The following is a 16918-nucleotide window of genomic DNA, read 5'->3' on the forward strand; positions in this document are numbered from 1 at the left end:
AGAAGAGGAGAGGAGAAGAGAAGAGAAGAGAAGAAGAGAAGAGGAGAGGAGAAGAGAAGAGAAGAGAAGACCTCATGTAGCAGAATCACCTACCCACCCTGGACCACATTCATTTTTCTCAACTTTACGTGGTATAGGATTCAACTTTTCCTATTTGAGCCTCTGTATTTTTTGGAGAGTCTCTTTTCACAGGAGCTTTATCAATACCTAATACATCAGCATATATGAAACACTTCAGTACTATTTCTAGGTTAAAGATCAGCATATTGGGCTGGGCACGGTGGCTCATGCCTATAACCCCAGCACTTTGGGAGGCCAAGGTGGGCAGATCACCTGAGGTCAGGAGTTCGAAACCAGCCTGGCCAACACAGAGAAACCCTGTCTCTACTAAAAATACAAAATTAGCCAGGCATGGTAGCACATGCCTGTAATCCCAGCTACTCGGGAGGCTGAGGCAGAAGTGCTTGAACCTGGGAAGCAGAGGTAGCAGTGAGCCGAAATTGCACCATTGCACTCCAGCCTGGGCATCACAGAGAGACTCCATCTCAAAAAAAAAAAAAAAAAAAAAATTAAAAAATTTCCAAATAAAGTGAATTGTTAAACTCACTGAATTGCTAAGTCTTGTCCAATTTGGACTGAACACGTTTTTCTAAGATGACAGTCAAATGACTTAGCAATTTATACAATTTGGGCTGATCAGAATAGTTCTGCTAATAACTTCAGATCAGCATGCAATGATTTACACTATCTCTGCCATTGGTTGACTAAAAGATGACTCAATTAAGAAGAAAGAAGATTGGAAAGTGATCCAAAAAGAGTGCCATTGGAATGCACTGATTTTTACTTGCTCTGTTCTAAGGATCTGTATTCCCCTAGGCAGGCAGTTCTCCTTGCCCTGAGGTCTTCTTCATTCCTGTTCTCACAGGGAACAGTTGCTTTTTAAATTCCTCCCCTCAACTGAAACCATGAGGTGGATTATGTAGCAGTCCCCACCTGAGTGTTGTTTGGACCTGAATGCCTGGAGGCCATGTCACGTTTTGGATATATTAAGAACAGATTCCCTACCCAGGGCTTCTAACAAAGGATATAAACTCCCAGGTGATGAAAGCCCTAACCCGCTGTAGTTTTTTGCTCCCTCCCTCTCCAACAGTAGCCCCCACCAAGAAATAGGAATGTATCACCTTTATGTCTTTTTTTTTTTTTTTTTTTTTTTTTTAGGAGTTTCGCTCTTGTTGCCCAGGTTAGAGTACAATGGCTCGATCTAGGTTCACCATAACTGAGTAGCTGGGATTACAGGCACGCGCCACCCTGCCGGGCTAATTTTGTATTTTTAGTAGAGATGGGGCTTCTCCATGTTGGTCAGGCTGGTCTCGAACTCCCGACCTCAGTGACCAGCCTGCCTCAGCCTCCCAAAGTGCTGGGATTACAGGCGTGAGCCACCACGCCCGGCCACTTTTAACCGTTTTTATACTTCTATAGCAAATATGACAAAAGGTTCACAATCGGTAATGTGAGGGTGGTGACTACTTTGGAGCTTGTGGGCTTTTCAATTTTTTTGTATGCTTGAAATATTATGGAAATTTTATGAAACATTTATAAACTTATGAGATATTTTATCCTTAATATTTGTAATTAAATATGAATATAACAATATTAGTAAAGAAGCCATCAAAAACTCTAGGTGACTTTTACAATTGCAAAAAATAAAATGAACTCAATGGGCTACTTGATTTGTTACAATTAGCTTTCTATGATGTCACTACCAGGTTAAGGAAATCTGATTTTTTTCCATGTAAGTCTTCCTTTTAAAAACTGTTAATGATGTTTATCTTTCTTTCAGAACTGTTTCCACAATGTATGGATTATCTCTGGATAATGCTCCAATCAGAGATTACTACTAATTATAACACTGACTTTCCTCACAAGCGAAATATTGGGCATTCCTTTTTAAATGCTGCTTACTTCATTTCAAGTTTGATTTTAAGAAACACTAAGAATGTAGCTTTATTTTATTTCTGTTGAATTTCTTTGATTATTCATCAGATCTATCTCTATAAAAACAAATTTTATTTATCTTGACTGAATTTCATTTTTCAACTTCTCAAAGAAGTAAAACCCTAAGATGTCAACATTGTTTCCTAATAAACGATAAAATTGTTATAGAAGTAAACAGAGGCTTGGATACCTGAGAAAAAATATTGGAAATCCTCTCACACAATAGTTGGTCAAATCCTAGGAACATTCTGTTTGCAAGATGAAAGGAGTTCTGAATTGGATGGTGGTAACGGTTGCAGAGCAATATGAATGTACTTAATACCACCAAACTGTACACCTAAAAATGGCAAAGGTGGTAAACTTCATGTTTTGTGTATTTTACAATTTAAAAATGTGTTATTAAATTAAGGAAACAAACTAGGAATGGCCACTGGCTTTGTTAAAATTGATCTAAATTGATGAAGCCTCCCTTTTGATAAGGTGAAAGCTGAAAAAGGAGCATTAGTTAAAACCTACCTCAAGAGTAATGAGCCCACCTTTATGACATACTCAGGATAGAGGGAGAAAAGTGATCTGAACTTGACCACAGTGAACTGTCTGGAAAGGTAATTGAGCCGACAGGATGTGGTGGCTCATGCCTGTAATTCCAGCCTTTTGGGAGCAAGGCAGCAGGATTGCTTCAGCCCAGGAGTTTTAGACCAGCCTGGTCAACAGAGCAAGATCCCTGTCTCTACAAAATAAAAAACTTTTTTTTTTTTTTTTAAGAAAAATAAAAGGTAATTGAAGGAATGAAGTTAATCAGTTCTCAACTTCTCCAAATAATTCAAAGTTAATTAGTGCCTTAAAATATAATAATAAACTAATAGGTACTTTAAGAGGCTGAAAATGGTAAAGTACTTCCCAAACACCGATTCAGGGAAAGAATCGAGGGGTCATTAAAAAAAAAAAAAATCAACATACAGTCTGAGGGCTGTGTAAAGACAGACAGAAGGAAGTCCTCAACTTCAAGTTCAGCTAGCCAGTCCCCTTATGCCAGTGATTATGTGACTGCAAAACCCCCCCCTTTTTTTTTCACTACAAGGCACTTGCTTTCTTCTATCCACTCCTGCTTCTCCCTGACTCCCAGCAGAAGCTGCCAGTGATAACTTAACCTCTGCAAATGAGCAACTTGAGGGCAATTATTTTGTTTGCTGTACTCTAGGGCAATGGTTTTCAAAGTGTAGTCCCCAGACCAGCCCCATCCACATCAACCTGGGAACTTGTTAGAAATGCTAATTCTTAGACTCCACCCAAGACCTACTGAATGAGAAACTCTAGGGGTGAAGCCCAGCGTGCTCTTTTACCATGTTCTCCAGGAGACTCTGAGGCGTGCTAAAATTGGAGAATCGTTGTTCTTGATTCTCAGATGTGTGAAGGGCTTGAGGACCCAAACTGAGGCTTTGATTCTCAAGGGACCTCAAAAACCCTTTGAATTGGTAGTGTGATCTTCAGTCTTCCAAAGTATTTCCCAGAGAAATATGGTCTTGGTTTTCTGTAACAAACTTCCAGGGGTAGACAGCTAAGATTTTTTGAGTGCAATAACTAGATACGTGTACTGTGATAGGTACTTATCCTATTGTAGTAGCAATAGTCAATACATGGCTGGGCGTGGTGGCTCACACCTGTAATCCTAGCACTTTGGGAGGCTGAGGCGGGCGGATCACCCGAGGTCAGGAGTTCAAGACCAGCCTGGCCAACATGGTGGAATCCCATCTCTACTAAAATACAAAAATTAGCCGGGCATGATGGCGAGTGTCTGTAATCCCAGCTACTCAGGAGGCTGAGATGGAGGAATCGTTTGAGCCTGGGAGATGGTGGTCGCAGTGAGCCGAGATCACACCACTGCACTTCAGCCTGGGTGGCTGAGCAAGACTCAATCTCAAAAAAAAAAAAAAATCAGTATGTTTCCCAAGTAAAGAAACTTAAACTTAGAATAAGTTATTTGACGTGGGTCATAAGTCAGTGACGAAGCCAGAATTCAAAGCCAGTCAGGCTGACTCTACTGTACTGCTTGATTTGCCTGTCCTGTGAAAAGAACCTGTGTACAACACAGCTCTAGGCTGAATATTTCTTAGACTTTTTATTAAGAAGACCTAGACTTGGGACACTTTCTTGCACCTTGGGCTTTTTGAATTCTCTGCAAAAGTTAGTGTTTGCTTGAGTTTCTCCATGAGTGTACATGCTGAGATTATCTTGATTTACTTCTTGGGTCCATACTTTGTTTGTTTGTTTGTTAAGGTACCATTACCTGTCTTCTAGCACTGGGCTTGTGATGTCATGGAAATAACATAGTAGATAAAAAGATATGTATATATGATATTGCATTTTGTTCTTTGGCAGTTGTTACTGAATTATAACAATAATTTTGTTTACAAATAACGGTAATTAGAAAACTGTTAATTACATTTCAGACAAAACATCAGTTCAGTGGTACTTAAATTCAAAATAAAACAACATAATTTATAAATGAAAAGGTAATAGTATACAACTGATCACGTTGAAATGATCAGTTATAAAAATAATTTTCTTAGAATATTTTCTTCTTTAAGATAGGTAATTATTGTAAAATTATGTGCCTTGTATTAAAAATAAAAAGGGAAATGTTTCATGCACACATGGTCCTACTAAAATCCCAAAACTTTAGGTACTTATTTGGTCCTTTACACAAGGAAGCAATCAACACTATCATCATATATTAGCATTGTTTTTTTTTTTTTTTCTGACTTTAATTTATTGATTTTTTTTATTATTATACTTTAAGTTCCAGGGTACATGTGCATAATGTGCAGGTTTGTTACATATGTATACTTGTGCCATGTTGGTGTACTGCACCCATCAACTCGTCAGCACCCATCAATTCGTCATTTATATCAGGTATAACTCCCAATGCAATCCCTCCCCCCTACCCCCCCATGATAGGCCCCGATGTGTGATGTTCCCCTTCCCGAGTCCAAGTGATGTCATTGTTCAGTTCCCACCTATGAGTGAGAACATGCGGTGTTTGGTTTTCTGTTCTTGTGATAGTTTGCTAAGAATGATGGTTTCCAGCTGCATCCATGTCCCTACAAAGGACGCAAACTCATCCTTTTTTATGGCTGCATAATATTCCATGGTGTATATGTGCCACATTTTCTTAATCCAGTCTGTCACAGATGGACATTTGGGTTGATTCCAAGTCTTTGCTATTGTGAATAGTGCCGCAATAAACATACGTGTGCATGTGTCTTTATAGCAGCATGATTTATAATCCTTTGGGTATATACCCAGTAGTGGGATGGCTGGGTCATATGGTACATCTAGATCTAGATCCTTGAGGAATCGCCATATTGTTTTCCATAATGGTTGAACTAGTTTACAATCCCACCAACAGTGTAAAAGTGTTCCTATTTCTCCACATCCTCTCCAGCACCTGTTGTTTCCTGACTTTTGAATGATTGCCATTCTAACTGGTGTGAGATGGTATCTCATTGTGGTTTTGATTTGCATTTCTCTGATGGCCAGTGATGATGAGCATTTTTTCATGTGTCTGTTGGCTGTATGAATGTCTTCTTTTGAGAAATGTCTGTTGATATCCTTTGCCCACTTTTTGATGGGGTTGTTTGTTTTTTTTTTTTGTAAATTTGTTTGAGCTCTTTGTAGATTCCAAAATTAATGTGCAAAAATCACAAGCATTCTTATACACCAGTAACAGACAAACAGAGAGCCAAATCATGAATGAACTTCCATTCACAATTGCTTCAGAGAGAATAAAATACCTAGGAATCCAACTTACAAGGGATGTAAACGACCTCTTCAAGGAGAACTACAAACCACTGCTCAGTGAAATAAAAGAGGACACTAACAAATGGAAGAACATACCATGCTCATGGATAGGAAGAATCAATATCGTGAAAATGGCCATACTGCCCAAAGTTATTTATAGATTCAATGCCATCCCCATCAAGCTACCAATGACTTTCTTCACAGAATTGGAAAAAACGGTGTTAAAGTTCATATGGAACCAAAAAAGAGCCCGCATTGCCAAGACAATCCTAAGTCAAAAGAACAAAGCTGGAGGCATCACGCTACCTGACTTCAAACTATACTACAAGGCTACAGTAACCAAAACAGCATGGTACTGGTACCAAAACAGAGATATAGACCAATGGAACAGAACAGAGTCCTCAGAAATAATACCACACATCTATAGCCATCTGATCTATGACAAACCTGAGAGAAACAAGAAATGGGGAAAGGACTCCCTATTTAATAAATGGTGCTGGGAAAATTGGCTAGCCATAAGTAGAAAGCTGAAACTGGATCCTTTCCTTACTCCTTATACAAAAATTAATTCAAGATGGATTAGAGACTTAAATGTTAGACCTAATACCATAAAAACCCTAGAAGAAAACCTAGGTGGTACCATTCAGGACATAGGCATGGGCAAGGACTTCATGTCTAAAACACCAAAAGCAATGGCAGCAAAAGCCAAAATTGACAAATGGGATATGACTAAACTAAAGAGCTTCTGCACAGCAAAAGAAACTACCATCAGAGTGAACAGGCAACCTACAGAATGGGAGAAAATTTTTGCAATCTACTCATCTGACAAAGGGCTAATATCCAGAATCTACAAAGAACTCAAACAAATTTACAAGAAAGCATTGTTAAGTCTACCCAGCCTTTGCTTACAAGATGTGGTTCTACCACATTCATGGTAAACACCATTAAAGATTTTTTTTTTTTGAGTCAGAGTTTCACTCTAGCTGCCCAGGCTGGAGTGCAATGGCGCAATCTCGGCTCACCACAACCTCCGCCTCCTAGGTTCAACCGATTCTCCTGCCTCAGCCTCCCGAGTAGTTGGGATTGCAGGGATGTGCCACCACACCTGGCTAATTTTGTAATTTTAGTAGAAATGGGGTTTCTCTATGTTGGTCATCAGGCTTGTCTCAAACTCCTGACCTCAGGTGATCCATCTGCCTCAGCCTCCCACAAGTGCTGGGATTACAGGTGTAAGCCACCATGCCCAGCAAGAAATTTTTTAAAGTACTAAACTAGGTTTATTTCTAAACATGTCTACTTACTTTGATAAAATATTAAGGTCTAGTTATAACTAGCACTAAGTACTTAAAAATAGATTATAGTTTAAATATTAAGAATTGACATGTCATATACCTTCCATATAGAAAGTGTTCATTTTAAACATTTAAACATTTTAAACATGGATATTCAATGTCAAAATGTACATATTAATAAAACTATATAGTACTCTGTGAAAAACTATCAGCATTGAAAGATTTGCACCTGGTTAGAGGAAAGGATAGCTAACCTCGACTTTTACTAAAACTGTACATGTCTTTTGAAAAAAAAAATCCCAAGAAGCAATTAAAAAATACTTCATATTGAAAGAGCTAATAGATTAGTAATCCCAAAAGGATTAGAGAACACAAATGCAATATAATAAAAATATCATCTGATACAAGAATGCATAAACTCTCCACTGGGCCAGTTAGATGAAGTGGGAAATACTCAGCTGCCTTACTTGGGACAAACTCAAAAGTTGGATTAGGTCTTCGAAATGAGCAGATGACCTACGAATAAGAGGATTCAGTAGGCTTCTCTAATATTATACCATTACCCCTACTTCTCTTGGAACAAAAATCATTCGATCAGGGGAGACTATAGGTGAAAGGGAAATTTGACACTTGCAGAGATTTAGTTTTAGTTTGCTTTGTAATGCATTACCCATAGCAAATTTATCTCTATCTTTAGGAATAAAGATGACATCTGTCATGAAGCTTCTTACATTTTTTGTTTGCTGCTTCCAGTGTCATATATCTGACATGTGATAACCTCCCTCTATTAACTCTAATGTTAGGGAGAAGGTTTTATTCACTTTGGCTATCTACATGTCTCTTTTTCATCTAGAATTATAGTGTCTGTTTCTGACACTGAACACACGTTTTAAGAATTACCTCTTAAAATTAACTTTATTATGTATACTTAGGCATCAGAAAATTAATTTTGTTTTGTTTTGTTTTTGAGACAAGGTCTTGCTCTGTTGTCCAGGCTGGAGTACAGTGGTGCGATTATGGCTTACTGCTGCCTCAACCTCCTAGGCTCAAGCTATCCTCCTGCCTCAACTGCCCAAGTAGCTGGGACTATAGGTGCATTTCACCATACTCAACTAATTTTTTAAACTATTTTTTAGAGACAGGGTCTTCCTATGTTGCCTGGGTTGAAAAAATTAAAATATAAAAATTCAAGTGGCCTCGTTTTATGTGGATACCTTATTGCCTGCCCCTGAGGCATTAATAACATTTTATATCACAGTAAGTTTTTTGTGGCTAAAGATTAAATCCTGAAGCATTTTTTTGCAATCATCTTTGCTAGAGTTTAAAAAACAGTGTTGACAAAGATGTTGTCTTAGTTGTTACTGACAGCTGTTAAAATGCTGCTAAAAATATAGTGCCAACTACTGAAAAGCTAACTGCTCCTGTGAAGTCCTAATGAGAAATTCTAAATGAGTGTTTCATCAAGTTCAACAGAGACTTACGTTTCCCACACCTGACCCACTGGATTGTCTCACTATTTTTGTGGTTGTTACTGTACATATATTACAGAAACAGCTTCAAGGCATAATTTTAATGAGCACACAAATCATGCAATTATTTATGTAAGATTAGCACAGTTATTTAAAAGTGATGAATTTCTTGTACTAAACCAAGAATATATGAAAAAAAAGAGGAGAAACTGAAAATGTCTTTATTTTTATTAAAATATACTGCTCTAAGTTCCTCCCCTTTTTCAACTACTGTACATTATTTCTAAATTTAGAACATCAGTGTAGGCACAGTGAAATCTGATTTGCTTCTAATAATATGGCATACTAATTGTGATGCATGTGCTGTTTGGTGCTCTGTCATCTCAAAATCTGGCCATAAAATGTATTAAGTTTGCATATTTTCTATTTAAAATGACTACAAATGGAATTAAGGTAGACAGATGAATAAATAGTAAGGTAAACAAATACATAAATTAATGAATAACCAAAGCTAATAAAAATATTCCAAGTAGTCTAGAAAATTGAGTTTGGGCTATTTTGGATATTAACAAAAACCCTGATACATTTTGTATTTATCTTCTGGGCCACAATTTCTTATTTGCTTGCAGTGTTTATAAACTGTAACATGTGTGTTTTGCAATAAACAAAGAAGTTTTATCTTATATTATTCCTCTATTCATCTTCTCTCTCCAACACCCCCCTCCTTTCTGTTTCTGACTCTCCCTGTCTTTCTCAACTCTTTCCAACAGCTGGTAAGAGATAGAGAAAAAAAAAAAAATCCCAGCTTTTTAGAAAGAAAGAAAAATACCAGCATGGCTAGGCTTATTAATGAAGTTAACTAGGACCAAATGCTTAGCCTTTAACTTTTAAAAATTATTGAATATGATTACATTATATGATACCTATTGGTCTTTACTTTCTTGTCAGTAAATAGATAATGGAGAGGTACATAATACATTTCAATATATACATGTTCAATTTTTTTTGGCTTATAATTTTACAGCTTAACTCCATGGTTTTCCCCCACCCCTCAGTGTCAGCTGTTGAAGGAATGGATTTGGAGCGGAGAACTAAGGGGTGGCTCTGCTAAAGCTGAAATAGAGAGCTAGGGAGGATTTTTTCCAACATAAACTTAGATGATATTAGGCTTTGTATCTGAAGTTACATAATAGAGGATGTGATGTCACACATGTAAATTGCAAACGCTGAGTCGTGCACTTTAGTGGCAAACCTCAGGGAGTTTGACATTAATAGGATGGGGGAGGGAGGTGTCTCGAGGTTCAGCGACTGTGAATAGAGGGAGAGCAATTGTCAAAAGGGAGATGTCTGATGCTGCTTCAAGCTTTCAGCTATTTGGCAGCTACATAGGAGACAAAGTTAACGTTCTTTTCCATGCGATAATTCTCCTTTCTTTTTATTTTTCTTGAAAAAAATTCTATCCTTTTGCAAGGAAAAAATACACTTACGTAAAAAGACGAAAGCAACAAACTTTGTTAAGAGACACCTCAGAAAACAACTAAATATTGGCATTGCTAGGCACACATATTTCTGAGTTGATCGGGCTCTCTATGAATGGGCATTGGAATGAAGAGTATTCCTAACTATCTAAAAACCCATCTTCTTTTAAGAGATCTCTCTGAGGCATCACTAGCAAAACCAGTGTCACCTTCTCTTCAGATGAGGGAGACTCGGATCTTATCCCAAAGCTGTTCGCTTTTCAGCGTGTCACAGGACCACCTTTTGTCTTACAGTCAGCAGAGGAAAATATAAAAGTTGTTTACCTGGGGGAAACTTAATCATTGAAATGTTTGGGCAAGTGTTTAAAGACTCAGATATCAAAAAACAAATAAAGCTTTGCCTATTAATAATTGCAAGATCCCCTAACATCTCTCCCAAGGGATAAGATAAGCTGATACTGTAAATAAGGACAAACGGACTCCCCACAGGCTATTTTGTGAAAAAGTTTCAAAAGAATATCTATATCTGCTTAAAAATTCAATCTTAGCTTTATAATACCAAGCTGTTTTAAAAGCAGGGGAGATGAAAATTTGAGAGCAGTTTGTGCGTGTGTGTGTGTGTGTGTGCAGGTAAAAAGGCCAAAAAAAAAAAAAAAAAAAAAAAAACACAGGAAGAAATCTTATAAATTTCTAAAATGTTACAGTTAGAATAACCCCACTGTACACCGTAGTTTGATCAAGCTGTCCTTAATTGAAATCATTGATTAAAATAGTGCTGGGAGTACCTAGCTTAAGAATTGTTACAGAAAATCATTTTGTAAAGGGGGAAAGAATAATCAATGCCCAATTTATAAGTTTTGGAAGCAATTAACATTATACAGGTTACCTTAACTGGGGAGTTCTTTTTATCCAACATTGTGTTATGAAAAATTTCAAACACACAAAAAAGTTGAAGGAACTTTACAGCGAACACCTGTATACTTAGCACGTACATTCTACTATTAATATTGTACTATCAACATGCTTTATCACACATCTATCCATCCTTCTGTCCATTTTATCAATCCACCAATGTCACTGCGTTTTATTTTTGATGCACGCATTTCCAAATTAGTTTGCAGACATCAGTACACTTCTAAATGGTTCTTTTTAAAACTCACTGAATATTTTTCAAACTATCTGATATGCATTTTCCTGATCACTATCTAAAGATATACCTTAAGAATGCCCTAAATATGAACCTAGAAGCCTTTCCTACAAATAAAAGCCAAAAGGTTGCTTTACTAGAGGTGAAAATGTTACCTTGAGCATCTAAGAACCAAGTCGTGCCAAAACTGTGTAGGTGATGGAGGCAATGGGAAGCTCGCTGTTAGGACAGTGGGAATGTGGAAGGAGAAAGGCAGTGATAGTTTTAACAGGGCAGCTCCGTGTTTAACACGGGTCTATGTGGGAAGGGATTAGCAACTTTCACAGCTATTTAGGAATAAAACGGGAAAGAACCCAAAGAAGGGCGGGGGTGGAGGGGGGCAATAGAACCCGCAGAAAAAGGAGTGTTAAACCAGAAAAGGGGTGTGTGTGTGGTCAGTTCGCGGGGTTTAACTGAGTCAAACCGGACCACCACAGCAGGGGAGCCCGTAAGTGGTAATGACACTCACACTTCTTCCCCCTCCTAAACCCCCAATCTTCCATCTAAGGGTATGTGTAACGGTGCGGGGGAAGAGTCTGGGGCAGAAGCGTACCTCGCACACGCGCGTGAACACGCGCGCACACACATGCACACGCATACATATCTCCTGACGTGGTGATCTGCGTGGCCAGGGTTGGGGCGTGGGACTCCGGGGAGGCTCCGCAGAGGAGCAGCGGGCGCGGGAGAATCCCGGGATCCGGGTTCACTCATCCATCCTCCGGTCCCCCGCCGCGTGCCCGCGCGCCGCCGGCCGCCCGCCTGCCGGGCCCGGTCGCCCCCCTTTCACTTTCGCGTCTGCGTAGGTGTCTGCCCTGGCGGGCGCGAGGGCGCGGGGGCGCGCCAGGCGACGCGGGGGCGCGCGGCGCGCCGCGAGCAGAGGGGGAGGGGTCCCGGCGCTCGGCCCCTTCCTTGGTTTGCCCCGCGGAGCCGCCTCCGCGGGCGTCTGAGCAGCCGTCAGAGCGAGGGGACCGGTCGCGACCGCCGCGCCCCAGCCAGCTCCCCACACGCCTCCGCGCGCAGACGCCCGCTCCCTCCTCGGCGCCCCCCCACGGCGGGGGTGGGGCAGAGGCGCGGCGAGCCCGAGAGGGGCGGGGAGAGGAGCAGCCTCGCGGGGTGGGCAGCCCGGGAGCAGGAAAAGAAAACTTTTCCCTCCGGCCCCCTGCGCGTGGTCCCCAGCCTTCGCCTCCCCCCGCAGGTGGGAACTGCACCTGAGGCCGGGCGCGAGGTCAGGGCCAGACTTTGAAGGGCTGCAGGCAGGGCTGAAGGAGGTGCGTGCATTTGAGCTCAGTTTTCCTTCGGCCTCCGGGTTGTCAGTGACCGTAGTGGGAGGGCGGCCGCCGGCGCCCCTGCCCATTTCCCACCGGCTGGTGGCCGGACGCGGTGCCACCTCCTCCCGCTCCAGAGGGTGTGACCCGGGGAGGGGGGCGCAGGCTCCCGCTGCGACCGCCCCCTCCTACACGCGCTCGGCCGCCCGACCTGTCACCGGCCACCCCGGGCCGGAGGAGGGGGCGCGGAGAGCGGCGCTGCGGAGCGGCGGGCGCGGGATCCTCCCGCCGGACTCCCCGGCTCCCAGGGACGCCGCCGCCGTCAACGCCGGGCGGACGCGCAGCCCCGGGAGAGGAGCCCGCCTGAGGCCCGGCCGCCGCCGCTGGGGGCGGGCGGGTGCCCGCGTCCCCCTCTGCACGATTTGGCTCCGCTGCCTCGCCGCCTCTTGTAGGGTAACAGCACTATTGCTCTACCCACCGTCAGCAGGGCGACTGCTGGGATTATCATCCTCTCCGTCCTCACCGCCGATCAGCCAATATTGGACTTGCTGGTGGCGGCGGCAGCAGCGGCGGCGGGAGTCTCGCCGTCCCCCTTCCCCCGCCCCAGCCTCCCCACCATGTCCTAGAAAAGGTGAGTGCAGCGACAGTCACTTTGCGCTGACAGCGGCGAGAGGGGGCCCGGAGAGCGCAGGGGCGGCCCCGGGCAAGGCAGGTTGCGCACCGAGGGCAGAGGGCGCGGGTTGGCGAGCGGAGGTGGGATGCGGGTAGGAGACGAGTTGCCCGCTGGCGGCCCTGGGGCAAGGGTGCTGGGTGGCGGGCGAGCGATCGCGGCGGCTGCCCCTGCACGGTTCTAACCTAGATTTTGCACGAAGCTGAGATCCAGGGCAAGACCGGCCCTCCTCAAAGGAGGTAAAAACTTAGTAAAAGAGACATGTCCGTTCCTTTAATAATGAATAATTCGGCAACGCTTGAGGAACCGCCGCCGCTTCTCTTGTCCAGGCTCTAGGTCCGGGACTCCCCCTTGCTCCCGCCCGCCGCCAGCGCTCTGCCGGGGTGCGATGGATGTCCGGCTCGTAGGGACGGGAGAGTGCGCGTGACGGTGGGTCCCTTGGGAAAGTTGGGATGCTCGGCGGGGACTCCTGGCTGTGGGGACGGTGGGGGCAGCTCCGCGCTGGGGACCGAGGAGCATTAGAGTCGGGGGTCAGGAGCAGCTCGTGGCGCCGCCGCTGTCGCCCCTTTCTCCAGGGAGTTCCCGACTGGAGCGGCTGAGAGTTCAAGTCTCCCTGGGTTAGGGGTCGGGAATCCCGAAGCTTAACTAACTGTAAGGAAAGGAGGGGCCTTTGGGCACAGGGTGTCCCCCCGCCCCCAGCCTCGGGCTTTGGCGGGCGCTAAGCGAGGGTAAGGCGGGAGGCCGCACAGCTGCCGCCGCCGGGCTGTGGGTCGCCGAGGGCCGGGGACCAGATTTAGGTGTATACGTCACTGATGCTGACTCCGGGCCAGCGGGGAGCCTAAAACGGGGCCTTATACGCGGAGCCTAAAAGTCCTTAGAAATCAAAGTTAAGAACCCCATCCTTTTGCTTAGTAACTGCAGCATTTGGGTGGGCGGGAGGAGAATCGAGGAGGGGGCGGTTGGAGGGAAACCGAAATTTCTTCATGCAGACAACCGATCCTTCGAAAACAGTTTGGTTCCTTCCCCCCTCCTGCCTGTTTCTCCCACTTATGTGACCCACCCCCTCCACCCATTATAACGTGAATATCCTCGATGGTAAGCTTGCTTTCAAATTGAACTAGTGGAAAAATCCAATACTAAAGTAGTAAGTATAGTGACAAAAATTTAAGGAAGTAGAGGAGCAGCTCTTGACTCTGGCACTTTTTTCATTTTTCTTTTTCTTTCTTTAGTTTTTTCTTTTTTGTTTGTTTGGTTGGGGGTCTAAGGGATGGGAGGAAGGCTGTATTTAAAGGGTTCTTCCAGCACGGTTAAAACAAGTACATTCAAATCGAGTGGGAACGTGATCGTCTTGCTCGCTGGCAGCGAAGGCTGCTGCTGCTCTGCTGAGAGGTAACTCTGGAGACAGTGGAAAGGGGCTGAGAGAGGAACCTCGGGGGTCGGGTGATCCCACCCAGAGTCCTCCCCGCGCGCGGACGCTGCTGGGCGGCGCCAGGGTCTGGGCTGCAGCTCACCTGGCGCTGCAGGTGGAGAGCGTGAGGGGACGACACTTTGCTCGCGGAAAAACCGACTTCTTCCGCGTCCCCACACTTTTCACATCTCTCCAGATATCCTGGGGTCGGCCAGAAGGAGAGCAGGGTGGACGTAGGCAAGTTTGGGTGGCCAAGCGATGGGGGTGGGGGCAGCGTGCGGTGGCCGCCTGATGTAGCCACCGCCCGGCACCCCAAGCTCCTGTCGCGGCTGCGGCTTTAAGGAAGCTGCCGAGTCCAGGCTGTGTCGCAGCAACTTTGTATCAGTCATGTCGCCCGCCTGGTGACTGACAGCTCGGATTGTCCAATAAGAAGCCCGCCTGACCCGTGCAGCGTGGAGCCTTGTTTCTCTTCGGGCCAATAGGAAGGGTTCAGGGGGGCGGGATGGCAACCTGAACTTTATCTGGACATGTGACCCGCTTTTAAAAGGGCCAGCCCTCCAGCTGGCCCACTCCCCCCTCCCGGCTTTCGCCCGCCCTCTCTCCCTCCCTCTTTTGCCCGCCCTGGCCCTGCCCCTGCCCCCTCCTTTCAGCCCCTCCGCGCCCGGGGTGTCATTGGGCCCGGGAGACTGGAGCCAACTTCAGGCTGCTCAGAGGAAGCCCGTGCAGTCAGTCACCTGGGTGCAAGAGCGTTGCTGCCTCGGGCTCTCCCTCTGCAGGGAGAGCGGCACTCGCTGGCCTGGATGTGGTTGGATTTAGGGGGGCTCCGCAGCAGGGGTTTCGTGGCGGTGGCAAGCGCTGCAACAGGTAGACGGCGACAGACGGACCCCGGCCGAGGCAGGTGTGTAGGGGAGCGCGGCAGGGCAAAGCTTGCCCTGCTCAGCGTGCGGCCGCGGCGCGGGAGCGTGCACTTTGCAGGGAGAAGTGGCTGCGTAATCCGGAGGCACAGTCAGTATGGTGCTGTGTGCTTGTTGTTTTGTTTTGGTTTTCCACTTTTCTCCCCCTTTGGCCGCCAGAGGACTATTTTGGGAAAGTTTGGCCACTTTGGATAAATGCCCTCTAACTAGCAGCTTTTAACTGCCTTTGGCAGTGGGAGGTCTACCACTCTTCCCTTTCCCCGAAGATGAATTTCGGATCATTTTCCCTGTACAATTTTTAAAGGACGTTTGAATACTATTTCTTTCCTTTATCAATTGCGGAAGCTCCCAATTCTCAGCCGGAGGTGTAGCGGATAAGGGCAGTTGAAGGAGATATAGATCCTAATAGATCCTGTATAAAAGGGGCTCTGGAAATTCGTGCATTTCCCGTTCCCTGGCATTCGCGAAACTCTTGAGACAGGCTACGCTTCCTATGGCATCAGTTGGAATTTTTAGGGCAAGGGAGAAGGGACGAAGCTTCTTTTGGTGGCATCCTTACTCTGCTACTGAATTTTAGGTGCGTGGCTTTGCCTACTCAATTTAAAAAGACCAGGTTTAAATAATAATGGTTTATGGCACCATCAATTTTAATTATTTATTATGACATAGGAGTTAGGAAAACTTTTGATAGCAGACGAGCTTTTGAAACCGCCGAATTTTAAAGGCACCAAATTGCTTCTTAACATTTTGTATTGCCATTTCCCTAGGTGCTGTTATTGATGATATTTACATAGTAATGATAACAGCATTCTCCATCTGTGAAGTCCTGCTGTGAAGTTTTAATTTTATGTTTGACATTGTGGCAGCTATCGTGGAAAAGCTTGAGAGAAGTTTTAAAAAATAATTTAAAGTGGAGCTTTTTCCTTTAAGGGAGGCATAGTTTTGTTTGGCGATTTTTGGAAAGATCAGGTGGCTCGGTAAATTAGGTGAGTGAATAGAAATCAGGTGTGCTCAGTTCTAACTGGTTCTCCCGCTCTCTTAGGTGACCTTGGGCAGATTTCTATCATTTACCTCATCTAGAAAAGAGAGGAACATAATAGTTCTGTAATGGGGAATGACAAAAAATAGTTACGTATAGTGAACTTTCACAACTATGCAGCCTAGAGATGATTGTGAGATTCTTAAGCGTTAGTCTTTAAGATGCCATATTATAGTGAAATAAATATTAAAAATGATGCCTTTTCTATCATTTCCATCATGATGAGATTGGGTTTTGGGGGATACTAAAAGTGAAAGTGTTTCCAGATAGAATACAAATTCGCAAGGATCTTTGTTAATATTCATGAAAAAAGTACTTCCTTATGGAAAAGGGCAATTTAACGCAGACTGTAAAACATAAAACTTTAAGGTTTTCCTTTGTGAAAATAGCATTTCTTTTGT

General features: G+C 44.1%; 1 protein-coding gene and 1 long non-coding RNA gene across 4 annotated transcripts in view; one reads left to right on the top strand and one right to left on the bottom strand.

Moving 5' to 3' along the window:
• Positions 1–12956: 12956 nt before the first annotated feature.
• Positions 12957–16918, top strand: part of NR3C2 (nuclear receptor subfamily 3 group C member 2) — a 363135-nt gene continuing 359173 nt past the window's right edge. For 2 of the 3 annotated variants that reach the window (XM_023227400.2, XM_023227421.2), the window contains exon 1: positions 15107–15462. The gene's annotated coding sequence lies outside the window, so the exon portion shown is untranslated. Of the gene's footprint in view, positions 13118–15106; positions 15463–16918 lie in introns of those variants that run through there. The other variant, XM_023227427.2, reaches the window with a different exon arrangement.
• Positions 13416–14948, bottom strand: LOC111552925. The gene is made up of 2 exons (XR_002734773.1): positions 14668–14948; positions 13416–14551 (listed from the first exon to the last, which is right to left on the bottom strand). It is a non-coding gene; the product is annotated as an uncharacterized LOC111552925 (long non-coding RNA).

This window comes from Piliocolobus tephrosceles, chromosome 3 (assembly GCF_002776525.5).
Source record: "Piliocolobus tephrosceles isolate RC106 chromosome 3, ASM277652v3, whole genome shotgun sequence".
Classification (NCBI taxonomy): domain Eukaryota; kingdom Metazoa; phylum Chordata; class Mammalia; order Primates; family Cercopithecidae; genus Piliocolobus; species Piliocolobus tephrosceles.